The sequence below is a fragment of the Manacus candei genome, unplaced genomic scaffold (genome assembly GCF_025592945.1).
Source record: "Manacus candei isolate 608988 ecotype Guabito, Panama unplaced genomic scaffold, ASM2559294v1 h1tg000021l, whole genome shotgun sequence".
Taxonomy (NCBI): Eukaryota; Metazoa; Chordata; class Aves; order Passeriformes; family Pipridae; genus Manacus; species Manacus candei.
This window is the reverse complement of record NW_026138069.1, coordinates 3,728,828-3,747,459: the sequence shown is the minus strand read 5'-3', so window position 1 is coordinate 3,747,459 and position 18,632 is coordinate 3,728,828. Positions and strand designations below refer to the sequence as shown.

At 36.8% G+C, this 18,632-nt stretch overlaps 1 long non-coding RNA gene across 2 annotated transcripts; it reads left to right on the top strand.

Annotated features, from left to right (window-relative positions):
• Nucleotides 1–10,410: 10,410 nt before the first annotated feature.
• On the top strand, nucleotides 10,411–14,803 carry LOC127470466 (uncharacterized). Of its 2 annotated transcripts, none has more exons than XR_007904305.1 (5): nucleotides 10,411–10,507; nucleotides 10,758–10,796; nucleotides 12,387–12,497; nucleotides 13,003–13,104; nucleotides 14,682–14,803. It is a non-coding gene; the product is annotated as an uncharacterized LOC127470466 (long non-coding RNA). The 2 variants fall into 2 exon arrangements; XR_007904306.1 differs by having other exon boundaries at nucleotides 10,421–10,586.
• The last annotated feature ends 3,829 nt before the right edge of the window (nucleotides 14,804–18,632 follow it).

Sequence of the window (18,632 nt, the reverse complement as noted above, 5' to 3'; positions counted from 1 at the left end):
AATAGAATAGAAAAGTCCCTTTTCTTTGCAGTCAACACCATGCTAGGAAAGGCTTAAGACTTGCTGTAGAATGATTTTAAGACCTCAGAAAAAGAGTCACAAAAAATTTGAACAAGCTGCCTAAAAGAACATAATCAGCTTAAGACTGCCCATGCATGTATTTCTGCTCAAGCAGAAGCAAGTGATAAGGTAATTCTGTGTATTTTCAACAGCTGTGGTATCGACTAGGTAAAACAGGAAGTTGAAATAACAGGAAAGTAATTTGCAGAATATCAGTGTGAAATACTCTGGAAACAGACCTACAAGCTACAGCTTAGGGTAAACATGCTTACCTTTGTTTACATTTAATTTTGATTTATATAAAGTTTACCTTCTTTCAACTGCTCAACATCGTGGACCACAATAGTAAATTTACTCACTTTTTTTTCTTTTTTAGATTCATCTCTATCCAGGTAATGTGAAAAACACTTTAAAATATCTCAAGTAGGTACAAAAACTGTCTCACGACAGCCTTTGGCTCCTCTGAAAAGCAGATGCTTACCTAGAATGTTCCCTTGAAGGCATATTCACCTCAGCTAAGCAGCCATCCCTTCAGAAAAAGTTCATCTAGGGAACAGCTAATTTCATTCAGCAAAAGCTACTGTGACCTTTAATTGCATATTAACATCTCTGATTTGAGCTGATGACCATTTCCTGGATAGGCTTCTGGGACACAGTGAGTAATTCCTGACCTTTAGCCATTGAATTAACACACCTAATTGTAAACGAGAGAGCAGTTAAACCAAAACTCTTTCTAATTAAGTAGCTTATATGGCTACTATTTGTCTGGTCTGCTACAGAATATCAATTCCCTTAGATATTGTGAAAGAATTTTTTCTTCCCTGAGGCTTTCCTAAATTATATCCCACAGAAGTTGCTCTGACTGTATGTTCTTTACATAATAAAGAACATACACATAGTTAGAAATGTTACGTTTATGCTATTTCTTGCCTGCTGAAGGAGTGGTAATATGCCAGTGCTACTTGAATTTGTTGCTACTTATCACACTTCTTTGTGTGTCTCCTGATGCAAAGTCTCAGCCTGTAACCAAACCACAGTAGGCTTCAGTCTTATCAAATTTCATAGAGTAAGCAAGTTTAGCCTGGCAAATTCATATATGGCAGAGCTGAGAGACATTAGTATTGCATGAACATAATTTTCTACTTTCTTTCAGGATTTCTGGCTTATTTACTCATGCAGATCTCTAAGTTTAATCTTGAAGCTACTCAGAAAATACGTAAAATACAATCCCTACAACCTAAGACTCCTGCTAACTTATTTAAAGCACAAATGGTGTATCTATGGGTGTGTCACTCTTGTATCATGATATTGAAGTTATGTAGAATTACTTAGGAATGCACAGTTAGTGGAACTGGAAATATAAAAATCTTTAGTCTCAAGACCAACTAGAAAAAGGTGTTGTGACATTTTTCATTTCTAATTTAACAGAAGTTTATATAATATTTCCTAAAAATGTAAAATACTCTTTTGATAATGTCTCTTTCTTTCTATCTGTCATGAATCTCTACAGGATGTCCAGCACAGGCTAAATCCTATTAGTTTTCTCTTCCAGAAACTCTTTCTAGGCTTGTGCAGCTACTGTTGGGTTTTTTCCTCCTACATCCTGATAAAAACCTTGAAGCACATCCATTTTCCCTGCAGGAATTATATATGCTACCACAGTCATTCAAAAAGGATTCCACTTCTTACAAGCTTAAGTTACAGTAATAAACTCATAACTGTATTTAAAGGAAACCACAAATCTATTAATATTAGAGGACTTCTTCTTAAAAATAAAAGTAGAAAGCACTTTTGGAGTTTTAGTAGTAGCTGTGTTCTGTTGCAGCCTTTGAAAGAAACTGAACTGAAAAAAAAAGAATTTGTTCTAACATACTAGTATATTAATTACAATTATCAAAACCTGTTGTTTTGAAAAAAGAAAAAGAAATATATGTGGACTAGTGAACTCCCAAAAGAAAGTACTTGCCCCTGCCTTCCTCTTGCAACCAACAGGCTTGTTTCAGAATATCCACATCTTGGGGGTATTCTAACTATTGAACTAGTATGCTTAGCATACTAGCATGAAAAAAAAGAAACAGCTGCTAGCTAGTCTGGGTAACATAATTAGGTTTTTGCTGCCTTAAGACCACTACTGCCTTTTTTTTTTTATTCTTTCCTAGGTTGTAAGCATAGGGTGAGGTTTTCAAATTTGTTTATTTTAAAAATCACCATTTTAGCTAACCAGTTTTAGTAACTGTACTCTTAACCTAGACATGCTAATGAAATGAGGCACTTAATCCAGCTAAATTCTTACTAAGTTTCCTTATGCTGGAATTTCCAGGTAAGAAAATAAATTAGCAATGCCAGATGAATCTTTACATTATGAGAACTGAATCACCTAGAGGCTGAAAACAGGTATGAGTTGGTTATTTTTGGTGGTATGCTGGAATATAAAGATGAAGTTAATAGAAATTAGCACAATTCTGACATTCTTCAAAAACATACACTAGATTTTTTTTCAAAAACAATACCTTCTGTATGTTCTATTGAACAAATATTCCATTCAAAGCACTGTAATTGCGTTAACAATAAAAGACATCTCTTAGAATTGTAGAAAGCTGAAACATAGAGCAGATGAATGGAAAACAAAGGCTCAGAAGACTTGATGTAAGTCATAATATTTTATACATCATTCAAAAGTCACAGCAAGAAACCATGTACAAAACCTAGACATACTGAAGTTTTTCTCAGCTAAGAATCTAAATACTAGGGTCTAGCTGTATACCCAAATAGCTAAAAACGTATTTTGCAGAATAGGAACACCCTCAAAGAAATTCATGTGAAAACAATAAAATTACCTACATGAAAAAGGCTTTAAAGTCAGAGAGTATGAACTTAAATGGCTTCTGTTATGAGAACAGAAATATCTGCAGCTGTTAATAACTAGTGATTTTGTTTGCTTTATTTGTGATGTATATATAGATATGCGTGTGTGTTAGAAATTATAATTGAAACAATCAATTCTGCGGTATCTCAGTCTAGATAAAGACCCTTGGAGTCAAATTAGTTTTTATGCCTGTAGGCTCTAAACCCCTGGGTTGCTTTGTGGACTTCTTTATGACCTACCCACAGTTCTACAGAGAATAAAACACAAATCTTTGCTTCTCACAGACCAGACTGGGTCCTACCACTCCATCTCCCTGCTTTTTCATCAACAAGTAAAGCACAGAGGTATTAAAACTCAGACTATGGAAATCATTGCTTTCACATCAAAATATATTTATAATCTACACAGATAAAAAGAGGTAACTGCATAATTCAAGCCAGTTATAGCAATTCTGAAAACTATCATATAGCAAACCTCATTTTCAGCCCTTTTATTCACAAAATCTAGGATCTGAGAGCCTGTTAAAATGACACAGGCCTGGTTTATGCTCCCTTTCCATCCTATTTTCCTCCATGTCAGCACAACTTACAAATGTTTTCTGTCAGCTTTTTCCCTTCATGCCTGTTCTCCACCACCACTATGCACTTTTTTTTCATCAGTCTCTCTGCCCTTCTCTGATGGTAGTAACTAGATTTCTCCAGTTCCAACATCCTATTAATGATGTGCCCAAAATACTTATGATGTTTTTTTGTCTGAACTCCTGAAGCACTGACAGTGTACTGGTTTGACGCCCAGATCACCCACTGAAGATTTTCCAGGCACTTTCTCAGCTTCCTAGCTAAAATCATCAATCCCCTGTTTCTGACCATAAAAAGTGGAATGTGAATCCTGTTTTATTTGAAAAGGATATGAAGGCATTCCTTAACTGCGCTTCCTCAGACTCCAAAGCTTTAAGAGAAATTAAGGGTAGAGTTGCTGCCATCTTTCTGCCTTCAATAAGCTTAGTCAAGGAGCTGCTTCTGTGTATACACTCAGCAAGGCTGCACATTGTTAATCTGGTTGAAGTGTTAAAAGCTTGTGAGCAGCTACAGGGATAGAGCTGGGGGGACTGAAGCCTTCCTTTGTGCTCCATCAGTGGAACCTTGCCTTCATGCTGAATGCTTTTCTTTCCCTCCTTGCCCCCCACAATGCCATCAATAGCAGTGAAATATCTTTACTTTCAGAAGATTAATTCCAAAAAAGCACTGATAAAATAAAAGGGTATTACAGAACTGGAAAAAACCCTCAGCTGGACTCCACAGCTGGCCTGAGGAGTATGACACTAACCTCAAAGCAGAATCATTTTATATCTGAAAAGTGTCAGACAATTTGTCAATAGGGGAAGAATGTCTATAGCTGCCTGCAGGCAGAAAAATGTAGCTAAGGAACTTTTATTAAAACTGTGGCCCCTATTCACCTCATTCGTTTTGTCTACAGCTCAGTCCACAGCTTGCTGTTAGCAGCATACTGTTGCCTGACCTCTATAGCGCATGAATTTTAGCATAAAACGTGCAAACAGAAACATATTTAGCCTAGTTTCCTAAGAAAGTGAGGTTTGTATAGTAAAGCATAAATATATTATAGGTTTTTCTTTTACTCCCAGCTGAGTATATGGTTTGATGTCCATCAATTTTCCAGAGAATTGCAAACCCTAATAGTATTGTATCTGTAAAAGATTTGCGAAATTCATGGTTGGTTAGAGGAAATACTCACTAATGCCTCCCACTGACCTTAATTCTCATTAGAAAACAGAAAGATAGAATATGAAAACTCTGTGGACCAAGGGCAGGAAGAGAGACAGACACCCTATAATGCCAGTTTTCAATATATTAAGTGTGAGAGAATTCAACTAAGAGATAGGTTTTTTAGGAACCATGCTTAATTCATTTTGCTGCCAACAGAACTCCTGTTGATGTCTCTGTGCTGTGTCACCCAGCACTGAAAAATGCTTCTGTCACAGTAAGGGCTCTTTAGCATGTCTCAGGCTTTCTGACAAATATTGTTCTCACAATACAGATACTTCACCCTTTCTTATTCAGCTCTTTGAAATTTCAGAGAAAGAATCACTCCAGAGGAGAGAGAAAGATGAATGCAAGAACTTTGGCGAATGGAAATAGGATGATGAAAAGAAGAGTTAAGCAAAGAAAACAGTAGGCAATAAACTGCAATTCAGAATTATAATTTTCGTCACTTTAGAAAACTTAATGCGAATAAAAATGTTTGATACTCTTTTGAGGCTATTAAAAAGAAAATATAATTAAGCAAACCTTTTATGTTTTACTAATTTAGTCACAAAAGCCTCAATGTTACTATTTCTTGCTGAGATACTCTACTTTCTTGCATACTTATTGGATCTGGCCTTATAGTCTAACCAAAAATACATAAAATAAATGATCTCCCAGGAAAGTCCAGAAATTCAGTTAAGTCACAAGATTTAATAAATAAAGTAGAATTCTACTTTTGTAACAGTTTTCACTTGAAGATTTGCACTTCCTTCCAATGACTTTTATAGTCCAAAAAATGTGTCTGGACCTGTAAACAAAATGTTGACTCTGCCTAATGCATTCCAACACTTTCAATAAACCTTTACTACAGTTTGGTTGGATTCTAAACTCTTAAAAGTGTTGTTTCAAAAGGAATTTAAAAGTGGACTAGAAAATACCTCAGTGTTATTTCATTTAGGCTAGTTCCTAATCCTTTCTAATCCTTCAATACCAATTTCTGTTTGGTGCTCTATTCAAAACATTTTTTTATAACTGACTTTGGCATCGTGTATATCGATGTGTTACATTTCCAAGAAGAATATGGATTAAACTTTAATCCCATTAAATTTGCCATATAAGTGATTCAAATGCATACTGTAACTTTCACCCTGAAATTTTATTTCTGTATACGTCTTGTTTTCCTTATGTTTCCATTATTGGCTTCTTATTTATCTGACTAAGTGTGAGTCATGGTAATGTATATTTTTTTAGTACTTTAGAGTTTATGAAGCATTTGCCTGTGCAGATGTCTGAACATATTGCTGTACAATCCCAATATGAATTTCAGACTTATAACAATATGGTACTGGGTTCTTCCAAATTTTCAAATTAATAGCTTTCTGTTTAGGATATTATGTAACTGATAAAAATTACTTATACTTAATGCTGAAATACAAAAGAAATCTGTGGCTCTAATTTATGTGATTTATGTTACTTACACTGAACAGATCCATAAATTCATACTGGTTCAGGTAATGGAAGAGGAAGAAAAGCAAGAAGGAAGCAAAAAGAGAAGAAAGTTAAATGAGCTATAACAATGAAGAAGGAAAGAAGTGTAAATGGAGATGGCAAATGAAAAAAGTATAGCCAGGGAAATACTATTTTCTATAACATTTAATATGTACATCTATACATACATGCACAAATTTATTAGCAAATCCCTAAAGTATCTGGGATTTGAAATAAGAATTTAGAAATTCACAAGTTTGGCTGAGTATATTTTAGTCCAAAAAATTTCAGTGGGTGCAGATGCTGACCCTCTCAATACATCATTTATGTGAAGTGTACATATATTAGCTGTGATATAACTGATGAGCAATGCTAAGCTAATGCTTGTCATGTTAAGTTCAGTTTTAGGCTTTCATATGCATATGGCTTTTTTTGCTATTATTTTATCCCAAATGGACAAATCACTACAGAATCAATTCTTTGTGAATTATATTCATCCCCCTTTATCCAGTATCAATGGAGAAACAACCATACACAAAGTATTGCAAACATGCAGCTCTAGAGTTCTACCTGGTATGTCCAGGTAGGATTTGAAGAAATAGGTAGAATGGGTTGTGTTGTCTTGTCAGACCAAAGCAAAACACATGACAGACTGCAGATATACCAGTGAGAAACTCCAGTGAACCTGGGAATGTCAAAGCTACTTCCATGCTACACACAACTTCAAGCTTGGTGTTCCCATAGAAAGCAGGTGCAGGACTCATCAGAAATTTTGACTGTAGGTTTTGGAAAATGTTTACAGCAGGGTGTGCACTGATACTTCTCTTATAGAGAAAGGAGTAGAACACAGGAAAAGCCTAGAATAGAGCAAGATACAACTTTTATGATGATACAGGAAATCTATGAGAGAAAATAATAATGACAAAAAAAGTTTCACGAAATATTCTGAGTTGGAAGGGACCCACAAGGATCATTGAGTCCAACTCTTAAGTGAATAACCTATGTAGGGATTGAACCCACAACCTTTGTGTTATTAGCACCACGCTCTAACTAACTGAGTTAATCTCAAGGTCAAAATGTCATTGGATAAAAATTATAGATAATTAAAGGACAAACTGAGGAAAAAAAGAAATGAACAGTGCTAGGATCATAGAAAGAAGAGGATAATTGATTTTTAAGAGCACAACATATTTACTGATCATGGGATTACTCAATGCCATTCTCAGCCTAGCACAGGTGTCTAGTTCCTCCAGACTCCATATATGCCTTTCTGTATTAGCCTTTAGAGACTTCAGCTCTTCTCTCCTTTCACGCATCAAGCAAATTTTCTGTATAGAAAACACTGTGTGTGGTGCCTGCGTTCTCTTTTTTTGCAGGAATATAGGCTAGATAAAGCAAACCCTGCAAGGATACAGAGCCATGCAGAACCTCAAATCATAATCAAGAAGGAGAAGCTGCTTGATTTTCAAAACTCTTTAAGATTACGTGAACTTTAATATGGTGTCTTTCTGCTTTCCAGACATAAATTCTGACCCCGTAGTGTTTTGGATGACTTTGTAATTTATATAACAGACTCCACTATTTCACTTCTTTAGCCTGCCTCATATTAAGTGAGCTGCAATAGCATTAATCATGTTTAATCATGATTTAAAGGCCTTGTATAATAGTCTATTATATCCCAGACAAATTATTTTAAATACATATTTATACCAATTAAAGTTTAAAAACCAGAAAAACTTTACTACTTCTAAGAGTTATCTTGGTTCAATTGTCTTTTAAAATGTCTTTACCTTCAAACAGAAACCTTCTAGATAGATCATCTCCTGAATCACACCATCTACTCCCCTCAATAAACAGTTAATGCCCTATGAAAAGAAAAGTTTTGTTTTGTGAAACTCTCTGTGATAGATTTTGTTAAAAGGAATACAGTAACGGGGATGTGATATGCATTGGTAACAGTGTAAGTTTTAGAGGGAATTGTGTTTGCCTTCTATAGCAATCCTAAACTTCGTAGACCTTTCAACAAAATAGGCACCCATCCAAGAAATTTCCCACTAGTAAGAACTTGTCAAGCATTAGCTTTTTGAGAACCTCATTGGCAGCATTAAAAGCAGACCATTCCTGGCACCAGACAGTGATGTGCATCTTAACTAAAGGAAGAGGCCTGTTTTTTCTTTCTTGGTATTGGTTTTGTGTGGAGTTTCTTTTGTTTGTTGTTATTTCTGCTACACAAAAAAAAAACCCCTTCAGAACCATAGACTCACAGAATAACATTCTTGCTAATCTGAATTTACCACCACTTAGCTCCACTGGAACAGTGGAGGGACTGACTCCAAAAAGGAAAATAAACCAACATGCATAGGGGTAGGTACTGTATTAAGTGATTTATTAATTCAATATAAAACCATAAAAAGAAGTGTGAAGCCTAATTGTCTAGCATCATCAGCTGGCTAAACATGAACCAGCAGTGTGCTGAGGTGGCCAAGAAGGCCAATGGCTAGGATCAAAAATAGTGTGGCCAGCAGGACCAGGGGAGGGATTGTCCCCCTGTACTCAACACTGGTGAGGCCATACCTTGAGTACTGTGTCCAGTTCTGGGCCCTTAACTTCAAGAAAGATATTGACGTGCTCGAGTGAGTCCAGAGAAGGGCAACAAAGCTGGTGATGGGTCTGTGAGGAGCAGCTGAGGGAGCTGGGGTTGCTTAGCCAAGAGAAAAGGAGTCTCAGGGGAGACCTTATTGCTCTCTACAACTATCTGAAAGGAGGTTGTAGCAAGGTGGGCATTGGCCTCTTCTCCCAGACAGCTAGCAACAGGACAAGAGGATGGAGCCCCAAGCTGCACCAGGGGACATTCAGACAAGACATCAAGAGGAATTTCTTCACGGAAATGGGTTTTAAGCATTAGAATGGACTGCCCATTCTAATGGAAGGTAATGGATTCTCCACGCCCTGGTGGTGTTCAGGAAATGACTGGATGTGACACTTAGTGCCACATAGGTCTACCTGGCACAAGGTGTTGATCAGTCAGAAGTTGGACTTGATGATCTTAAAAGTGTTTTCCAACCTAAATGATTCTGTGATTCATATACAGGTTGCACAATATAAGCCTTAATGTGATAAATCTCTTCCGTGACTCTGTCTTGATGTGAAATTTTCCAGTTTATTTGGCATGCAATATTTTTATGCAAGACATTTGAAAGGCAAAAATATAAAATTCAATTAGAAACAGTAAAAGGATTATTTAACATCCATGTATGTTTAAAAGCCCTCATCAATTTCATAAATGATAAACCACTTCTCTCTAAGCAGCAAGACGACTCACAAAAAAATTAAAAAAATAATCCTGGTGTCATGTTACAAAGAGAAAATCATAAAGGAAGTTTAGATATGGAGTTTCCTTTTACATCATCACTGGCCAGTGTCAATGGAGAACCAGCCTTATTCACCTAAATTTTCATTCAGATGACTCAAACATGACTCACTAATACCTCTGAGACACGAAATACATTGCTGGTAAATATTTGACAAATGCAACTTATGATAATGGCAACTTATATCCTTTTCCTTCCCCTGGCATTTGTAAGAGAACTCCTGACCTGTTAAAACAACATCAGAGTCTCAATACCAATTTTGAATGCAAAAGGCTAGAGGCTAAAGACTTTCATAAGAAATAGTCTTGAATTCTAAGCTGTACTTGCAGGCTTTTATATTTTTCACATCCCAGAGTTTCTTATTTTCCAGTTTTTGATGTATTCTTAATAAAAGTAACCTTTTTTTTCCAGTCAAAGATGAGCCTCTGTTCTCCAAGAACACAAAAGGCGAAGCAAGTTTGCTTCTAATGTAGTTTGGATTTCTGATCATGCTGTGGAGCAAAATGTTTTTGCATTTCACTTTAGAGTCAGGATGGGATAGGGAGAAAAAAAATCACTATCCTCCCCACAAATATCACAAACCAGAAGAACCCTTGGCCTGAAATTTTAGTTCAGTGAGGAACACTGGATTAGAGAGGAAATTTTTTGCTTTACCACTAAACCAAATAAGTTTGTATGCCTTTCTGGACTGCCTCTTAGCTTCAACAGCAGCAAAGAAAAAACTTCACTCAATCTTGCCCTATGACTAGGGCAGCTCTTTTGCTACAGGATCTCTATGTTCAAGATCCGTGAGGTTAGGGACATATAGAAAGGTAGGCTTTGTTTCTTCAATGTCACAATCCAAGGGTATTGCATAAAAAGCAAGTATTTCCTCCTCTGTTGCATTTTCAGAAGATAGCTCCATATTTGAATCAAGTAAAGAGGCTTGGAAAGGGAAACTTTGAGAGATACGCACTAAGGTAACCTTTTACAATTGCTGGTCTCTACTAGATGGCTTTAGCATGCTTCCCTTCTGGAGCCAAAAGTTGTTTTCCAGAGGTTATTCTTTTGGCTTGGTTGGTTGTTTATTTGGTTCATTTGGTGTTTTTTTGTTGTTGCTGTTTTTGTGGGATTTTTTATATAACAGGAACATGGCAACCTATTTTTGTCATCTGAAAACCTGTCTCCATTACTTCATGTTTAATCAGTTTTCCCAATTTCATTTCACAGTCTACCAGGCTATTCAATCAGCTTGATCTTTGATCAGCGGTAAGAATGACTGCTGTTAAATCTGCAACATTTCTTTTGCCCAAATGATCAGGGAAGCCTACAAAATGAATTGGATATACCTTGCTTTGGCCAAAAGGCAATATCTATCAGTTTCTAAATTATATTCTAAATTATGTTTTTCTTTCATTTGAGGTTTTTTCCCTGAACTTTCTTAGTGTTAAGTCGGATTAGTAACTGTAGTTGTGTGGATGGCATTTTGGATTTCTGATCTTAATAGATTACAGTATCACAGAATGGTTAAGGTTGGATGGGACCACAGCGGGTCATCTGGTCCAACCTCCCTGCTCAAGCAGGGTCATCCTAGAGTGTGTTACAGAGGATTGCATCCAGATAGTTCTTCAATATCTTCAGTGAGGGAGATTCCAAAATATCTCTCGGTAGTCTGTTTATTTATATATTTTAGTTCTAAAATTATTCCATATATTACCTTCTTCCACATTCTGAAGAGATCTTTGAGTGAGGGAGCTAGATGAACAAAATCAAGTCCTGAGACTTCTAGGTTCCATGTCCCCATTTCATGCACAATCGCCTTCCCACCTGCAACTGTGGGCTCAGTATTGCTATCCTTAACTGAATCCTAAAGTAAGGCAATTGACTACACCGAGGTGGTTTAATATGCATGCTTACCTACTTTAGTTAAAAAATACAACATAGATGTTTGTCAGTCGTGGTTATTTTAATATACTAAGTGCATCGGTAGTCACTTGAGATTACAAATTTAATAGCTAAAACACTTATTGAAGATACGGTAACAAAAAACACAGAGAATTTGCCAAAAAATAGTTATCTCTCATTTCATGCATTTTAATTTGAGACTTCAGTGCCAAATCATATTAGAGGCACTGAACCACATGCTTTATTCTCTCCTTATCATCAGGCTTACTCTGAATATTCATAGTTCTCAACAGACAGATTATTCCTCACCCTGTCAACTTGCATCATTGATCTCTCTCTGAAAAAAATGAAAACAGAACATCTAGCACTTCTCAGAATGTAGTCTTCTGACCTGTAAATTTAATATTGAATCAAAATTTAATATTGAAGACTATATTTTTACCAGATAAAAATATTTTTTTTGCTTTTAAAAATGAAGTTTCTGGTGAGTTTGTGGAATAAATCCTGCGTAAATTTCTTTTAAACAGTAAAACAGCTTTAGCTGGATCAGATATTTTTTGATATAGGCTTAGCCCCAAATCAGAAAAACACAACACTGCAGCACAGAGGGCAGACTTAAAGAACCAAACTGTCAGTATTTACATTTTACTAGTGCTCTGAAAATGGCCCCAGCTGGGACTATAACACAATTAACTACCTATGAATAAAAAGAATAATTCCTAAAGCAACAATACAAAAAGTCAAATTCAATGGGAAAGGACATAGTGTCAATCTATCTTCAATGAAGTAATATTACTTGTATATATTATAAAAAGTAGTCAACATGCAGCTGCCCAAATGGTTTCTTAATATTCAATATTTGCACAGGAAATTCTCAATGATCTAATAAGTTTTGGAAGTTGAGAATCTGCTGGCCTGCTTGACTAATGTCTTTCTCTGTGCTGAATTCTCCAGAACCATCTAGTATTGCAGTTCATTGCACTGTCCCAGTAGCTGAAAGAAAAAAGAGTTGCAGAAAGTCTCACAGGCAACATGAAAAATCAGTGAAGATTACAATTAAAATTGGTAAATGTACAGACTTTTATTCCTGATATAAACTGTCACTTTCTTACATGTTACCACCTTCCTAAAAACCTAGATAGATAAAGGCCTGACACACACCCTTTACGGTGGTGCCTCTGCCAGTATTAATGTTTAAATAGGTAGGAGATTCTGCATTAAAAAGTAGGGTCTATATGCTACCCATGACTGGACTGTGAGGGAATTAAGAAAAAAGCACGGAGGAAAAAGATTCTTTCTATGCGTCAATGGAGGTGAGAAGCAATAAATGTATTAAGAATATGTTATTACAGCATTTTAGCACTTAAGAGCTTATATTTTTAGTACACTAGTCACTAAACTGGAACCGTAAACTTCCGTCTTGGGCACCTCGCCTGTGAGTAAGTCATTTCCAAGTGGGATTTAAAGATAGACAGTAAGAAATACTGAAGAAAATTGCAGACAAAAACATATACCCTCTTTGGGTCATAGATGCTTTATTTAACTGCAAAGAGATTTCCCTGTCTTTCAGGAGTAGCATAGATGAAGAAACCAGAGGAAAACAGAACCTTAAATGTGAGAACAGGGAAGAAAAGATTATTTCATCAGGAGATGTATCCATGTTGATAAATAGGTAGGTAGATCCTGAAATTAGTAGACAGTTCCAATGAAGAACAAAATATACAGCCAAAAACAACTAAAAATGTTTCAGTAAGTAGTTAATCACTTGTTAATGCATTAATCAATTAACATTTGGGAACATTAACCAAACAACACTGAATAAGCCTAACTGTTGGTAAACTGGAAAAATAAATCAAAATGTGTCAGTGTTTTTAATACATGGACTCCTACTCCTCACTTCTAAATAAACGAAAATACTGAATAACTTGAATTTGATTCAAGTTTTCATGACAGAGAAAGTGCTCCTGTCTCTGAAAAGAGAATTACCTGTATACCAACAAAAGCATTAAACTGTAAGTGCATGGGACTAAATTCCCCGCAGCATAAAGTCATTAGACTGAGTCTCCCCTTGAGGGAACAAAATTAGGGAAATATTTAGACAATACTAACACTCAAAAATTTATAATTAAATCACAGTGAAAGTGGACTGACTGCAGCAAGAGCAACAATTTGTTTTCGTTGGTGGCTTGGAGCCTATTGAGAAAATTTGAAAATTGGATTAAGAGATTAAAGCCTTCGGAAGAGCAATTTTGTAAACACTTTAAAAGAAAAATCAGCTTTATTGCCAATAATGCAAGTCAGTTTAAATGAAAAAAAAAACAAAACACACAAGTCCATTCTCCCATGACTAAAGACTAAAAATATAACCCTTGTTTCCTTCCTTGTGAGTAAAAAAATCATTTATCAGTAGTTTTAGAAACTTTATGTTAAAAGTGTTCTATTTTCATTGCATCAGAAGCAAGACAGTGAATTGGACTTAAACATTATCAAAGACCAAAAAAGTGAAGGTATTTGTCTGGCTGCACTTTGGTTTGGGCTTGCCATATTGATGTCCAGTCAAGTGAAAAATTTAATTTTTATGATGGAGATTTTTTAGTAAGGGGTTTCCTTAAGTCTTTGGCAGGCCATGAAATAGTAGAAAGAGAAAAAAACCTTACAGTGTGCTTTCATTTTTATGGGAGCGAAGACTTTCTTACAGATACAGAAAAACATCCTTGCCATTTTATTCTTTATTGCTGCAGCGTATAAGCCACCATTATTTTTAAATTATACTTAATTTTAAAGAATTAATTAAATAATAGATGACTATGTGACATATGAATCAATGATTCCTCTGAAGATTACACTACACAAGAAGTTGTGGCCTAATATAACATTTAAAATATATAACAGTGCCCATTATCATTGGCTAAGACAAATATTACCACAGCAGTCAAAAAGAAGAGTTCCCACAACAGTCAGTGAAAACTGCATATCAAATTATGCATCCCGCATGGTCCGATTCTTCACACTAAATAAGTGGAAGTATTAGCAAATCCAAAGACAAAGAAATAAATTACTACATTTAAGTAATATTTCCCCCTGTAAATACTATTTCTTCTTCACCAAAAAATGGATGCCAGTTGCTTTCATTTTTTTTTAACCATAATTACATCACTAGTGAAAGAGGATGTATATTTAGCCAATGTTAGCATTTAAAAAACCCTAAAATTATTTGACTTATTTTATACGTTCTTTTTCCTATTTCAGGTCAGAACTTTCTCTGGAAAATCAAGTCAAAAAGCTCGATAACATCACAAGGAGAATTATTTTTTAGTGGTCGTTCCCCTCCATCAAAGGATATGGAAAAAAATCAAGCTTGAATTAAACAGAGAAACAGGCAGCTGACAGGAGCAAAAAATATCAGCAATGTTTCTCTTCATTGGGATTCCATAGCAACTACAGTTAGCTTATACAACAAATTACTGTGAATTGAAAGGTTGTATCAAAACCCTAAATTTTAGCACCAGTAGCAATGCAACATAACAAATGGTCATGCTCTCAGTGCTGAGAAGGCATCTCAAATGGTAGACACACCTGAAATTCCACCATGTTTCCTTTGGATAGGGCCTTCACATACTTGCAAGCAGGATCAGAAAACCTCAGATAAACTACTATCCAAGTAAGAGAACCTATGTAGCCTTGTCATACCAATTACATTGTTGTGGGTATTTTTTTCCCTCCTCAGATTCTGCCATGCATATTTTCCCTGACAGTAGGAGCTTTTTCATAAAGGCTTATCCCCATATTTTGACAGTACAAAGCAACTGTGATTCCCACCATGGTTAAAGTCACAGACATTTCTTTTGGTTTGAGCAAAGGCCAAGGTAGCTGCTGTTACATGCTGCAATCCAGAATTCTTCATGCCTTTGTTGTCCATTATAAGAAGACACAAAAATGCTAATTTCCCACATCACACCGGATGTGGGATCTTTTATGATCTTTTATGATCTCATTGGGTTTTCAAAATAACATTAAACATAACACATTAAACTGTCTATAGAGAGGTACTTCCAACAAATTCTTGAGGCCCATCACCAAGGAATGGACCACTTTTCTAGTGCACCTAATGGAAATAATTTGTGAAAAAAATCAAGGAAGTAATGAGATTAAAGTTAATTAGTTATCTTCATCTGATTCCATGAAGTTTTAAGGTGAAGGAAAATTTTGTATATTGTTCTTCAATTTAACCCAGTTACAGTTTGTCTGATTGATTTGAACTCTGCAACAACTGTACACTAAATTAAAATCACAGAATCACAGAATCAACTAGGTTGGAAAAGACCTCTGAGATCATCAAGTCCAACGTTTGGCCTAACATTGTCCTGCCAACTAGACCATGGTACTAAGTGTCACATCCAGTCTCTTAAATACCTCCTAGAAGGGTGACTCCACCACCTGCCTGGGTAACCCATTCTAGTGCTCAGTCTCTCTCTGTAAAGAACTTCTTCCTAATGTCCCTTCCCTGGCTCAGCTTAAGACTGTGCCCTCTTGTCCTACTGCTGGTTACCTGGGAGAAGAGACTGTCCCCCACCTGGCTACAACATCTTTTCAGGTAGTTGTAGAGAGTGATGAGGTCTCCCGTGAGCCTCCTCTTCTCCCGATTGAACAGCCCCAGCTCCCTCAGCCTCTCCTCATAGGACTTGTGCTCGAGTCCCTTCACCAGCCTCACTGCCATTCTTTGGACCTGCTCCAGCACCTCAATATCCTTCCTGAACTGAGGGGTCCAGAACTGGACACAGGACTCAAGGTGTGGCCTCACCAGTGCCGAGGGCAGAATCACTTCCCTGGTCCTGCTGGCCACACTGTTCCTGATCCAGGCCAGGATGCCATTGGCCTTCTTGGCCACTTGGGCACACTGCTGGCTCATGTTCAACTTCCTGTTGATTAGAACCCCCAGGTCTCTCTCCACCTAGTCGCTCTCCAGCCACTCTGTCCCCAAGCTGTAGCGCTGCATGGGGTTGTTGTGGTCAAAGTGCAGGACCTGACACTTGGCCTTGTTGAACCCTATACTGTTGGATTTGGCCCATTTATGCAGCTTGTCCAGGTCCCTCTGTAGATTCCTCCTACTCTCCAGTAGATTGACACTCCCTCCAAACTTGTTGTCATCTGCAAATTTGTAATGGTAGACTCAATCCCCTCATCCAGATCATCAATAAAGATATGAAACAGCACTAATCCCTGGGGGAAACCACTAGTGACCTGCCGCCAACTGGATGCAGCACCATTCACCACCACTCTCTGGGCCCAGCCCTCCAGCCCGTTCTTAACCCAGCACAAAGTACCCCTGTCCAAGCTAGGGGCTGCCAGCTTTTTCAGAGCTATTGGATTCCTAACGGAGAATTGAGTGTTGTCAATTTGTGAATCATAATTCCTTCATATCTTCCATTCTTTCTAGGATGAAGTAGACTGTTTTCAGCATTAATTATTTCAATATTCTGCTTCAATACAGTAAGATATTTGCCCGGTATTATGTTGCCTTAAGATCACACTTGGGATCCGAAAAATAGACTCTCCAGGCAATCATTAGTAGAGATAAAGTAGAGAGTAGCTTTAACAGAAGGTCTTCCACCATGAGGTTACAGAGACGTGGGCCATGTGTCCAGGGGGTTCCAAAATTCAAGGTATTTGTCCATCCAATCCCAGATCTATCTGCCCCCCAGATCCTCCCACTGGCATACCTCTCTGGAAACTGAGTCAGGGGTCCTAAGACCCCCTCTTTCTTATCTTCCTCTTTGTCACAGCACATCCAGTCCTTGGAGCTCCTCCAAGGCTCTGGGTTTGAAGGATGCTTTGCCTGTCATGGTACCTTGTTGTAGAGGCCTGGGATGCCATGTTCTTAAACAGAAAGAAGTCCTACCTTGAGGGAAGTCTAAACAAACTAAAGGCATTTAGAAGGTTTGATATCAAATGGGGAAAAGGGTTTGGGTAAATGTGTAAACTACTGTGCTAAAGGGTGAGCTACTTCTAAAATCTACAAAAGCTAAAAATCAAAAAAATCCATAGGCATCAATTATAACAGCTTATATGGGCATACTGCTTATATGGCAATAATTTCTAAATAACTGCAAATCTTCAGTTATTTGAACAACTTGAGTAAAAGATGTTTGTATTTAACAGCTCTTATTAAAACAGAAAATACGAAACTTCTCTTTTATGAATTTGTTTAGTTGTTTTCTAAAGTAATGGAATTTTTAGCATCCAGAGTAGTCAAGAGATAAGGTGTATCATGCAGTCCACAGGTCAAGACATTAATGGAAGCACAGGTATAACTGCTGCTGGTACTCGGGATAGGGGGAGAGGAAAAATAAAGCACAGTTGGATGACTACATAACCTCCTCATTTTAGGTAATTTATGCACATTTAGGCACATGGAGTCACTTTAAAATCTCCCAAATATAAAAAAAAGTCTGCTTCATCTCTTATGAACTATGATTATGACCTGCTTAACAGTATACAAACATTTCCAGTTTAAACTGATAAAGTAGATACGCTGCTCTTCACTCTGAGTTTTAAGGTTCATCTTCATGGACTTCCTGAAGACAGACACCCTAAGTGCTTTGACTGTTCACACAGTTTTGTACACTAAGTACCTCAGTAAATCAAATTTATCGTAAGTGTTATTTATTTTTCATACTTCTCTGCCCCAGTAATTTCTGCTAAATAGAATTCTCCCTTCCCACTATGCTTCCTCTCAGGAGAGTTACTGGTCACACATATTGAAGGATAAGAAATTCTTACTTTTTATATTTTGTGCAACCACCTGAGAGCACCACTCCTAGCAGAAATTAAGCCTCAAGCTAAAGTTGTACTATGGGACCAGTAAGAACTAAGCATTATTTGAATTGCAGTTGCTAGAAAATATCAGTGCTCTTTCTTCCCAGAGATTTATAATCTAATGAATGAAAGTAATTTTATTATTCTGCAGCCACACACGCAATTTACGTTCCACAGAATGATAGGCCCTAATAGCAACTCCAGTAAAGCCAAAGTAATAAAAAACCTCTGCTTTATGCTTTCCAGACAGCAGACACTACGCTGACATCAAAACAGCAACTTTAAAACTAGAGGGCAAAAGGGTTTATTGTGTAATCTTCAATCAAGCTAAACACTGTCTGTGCACACCATATGATTTTTCTTCATCAGGTTAGTGTCATTTTG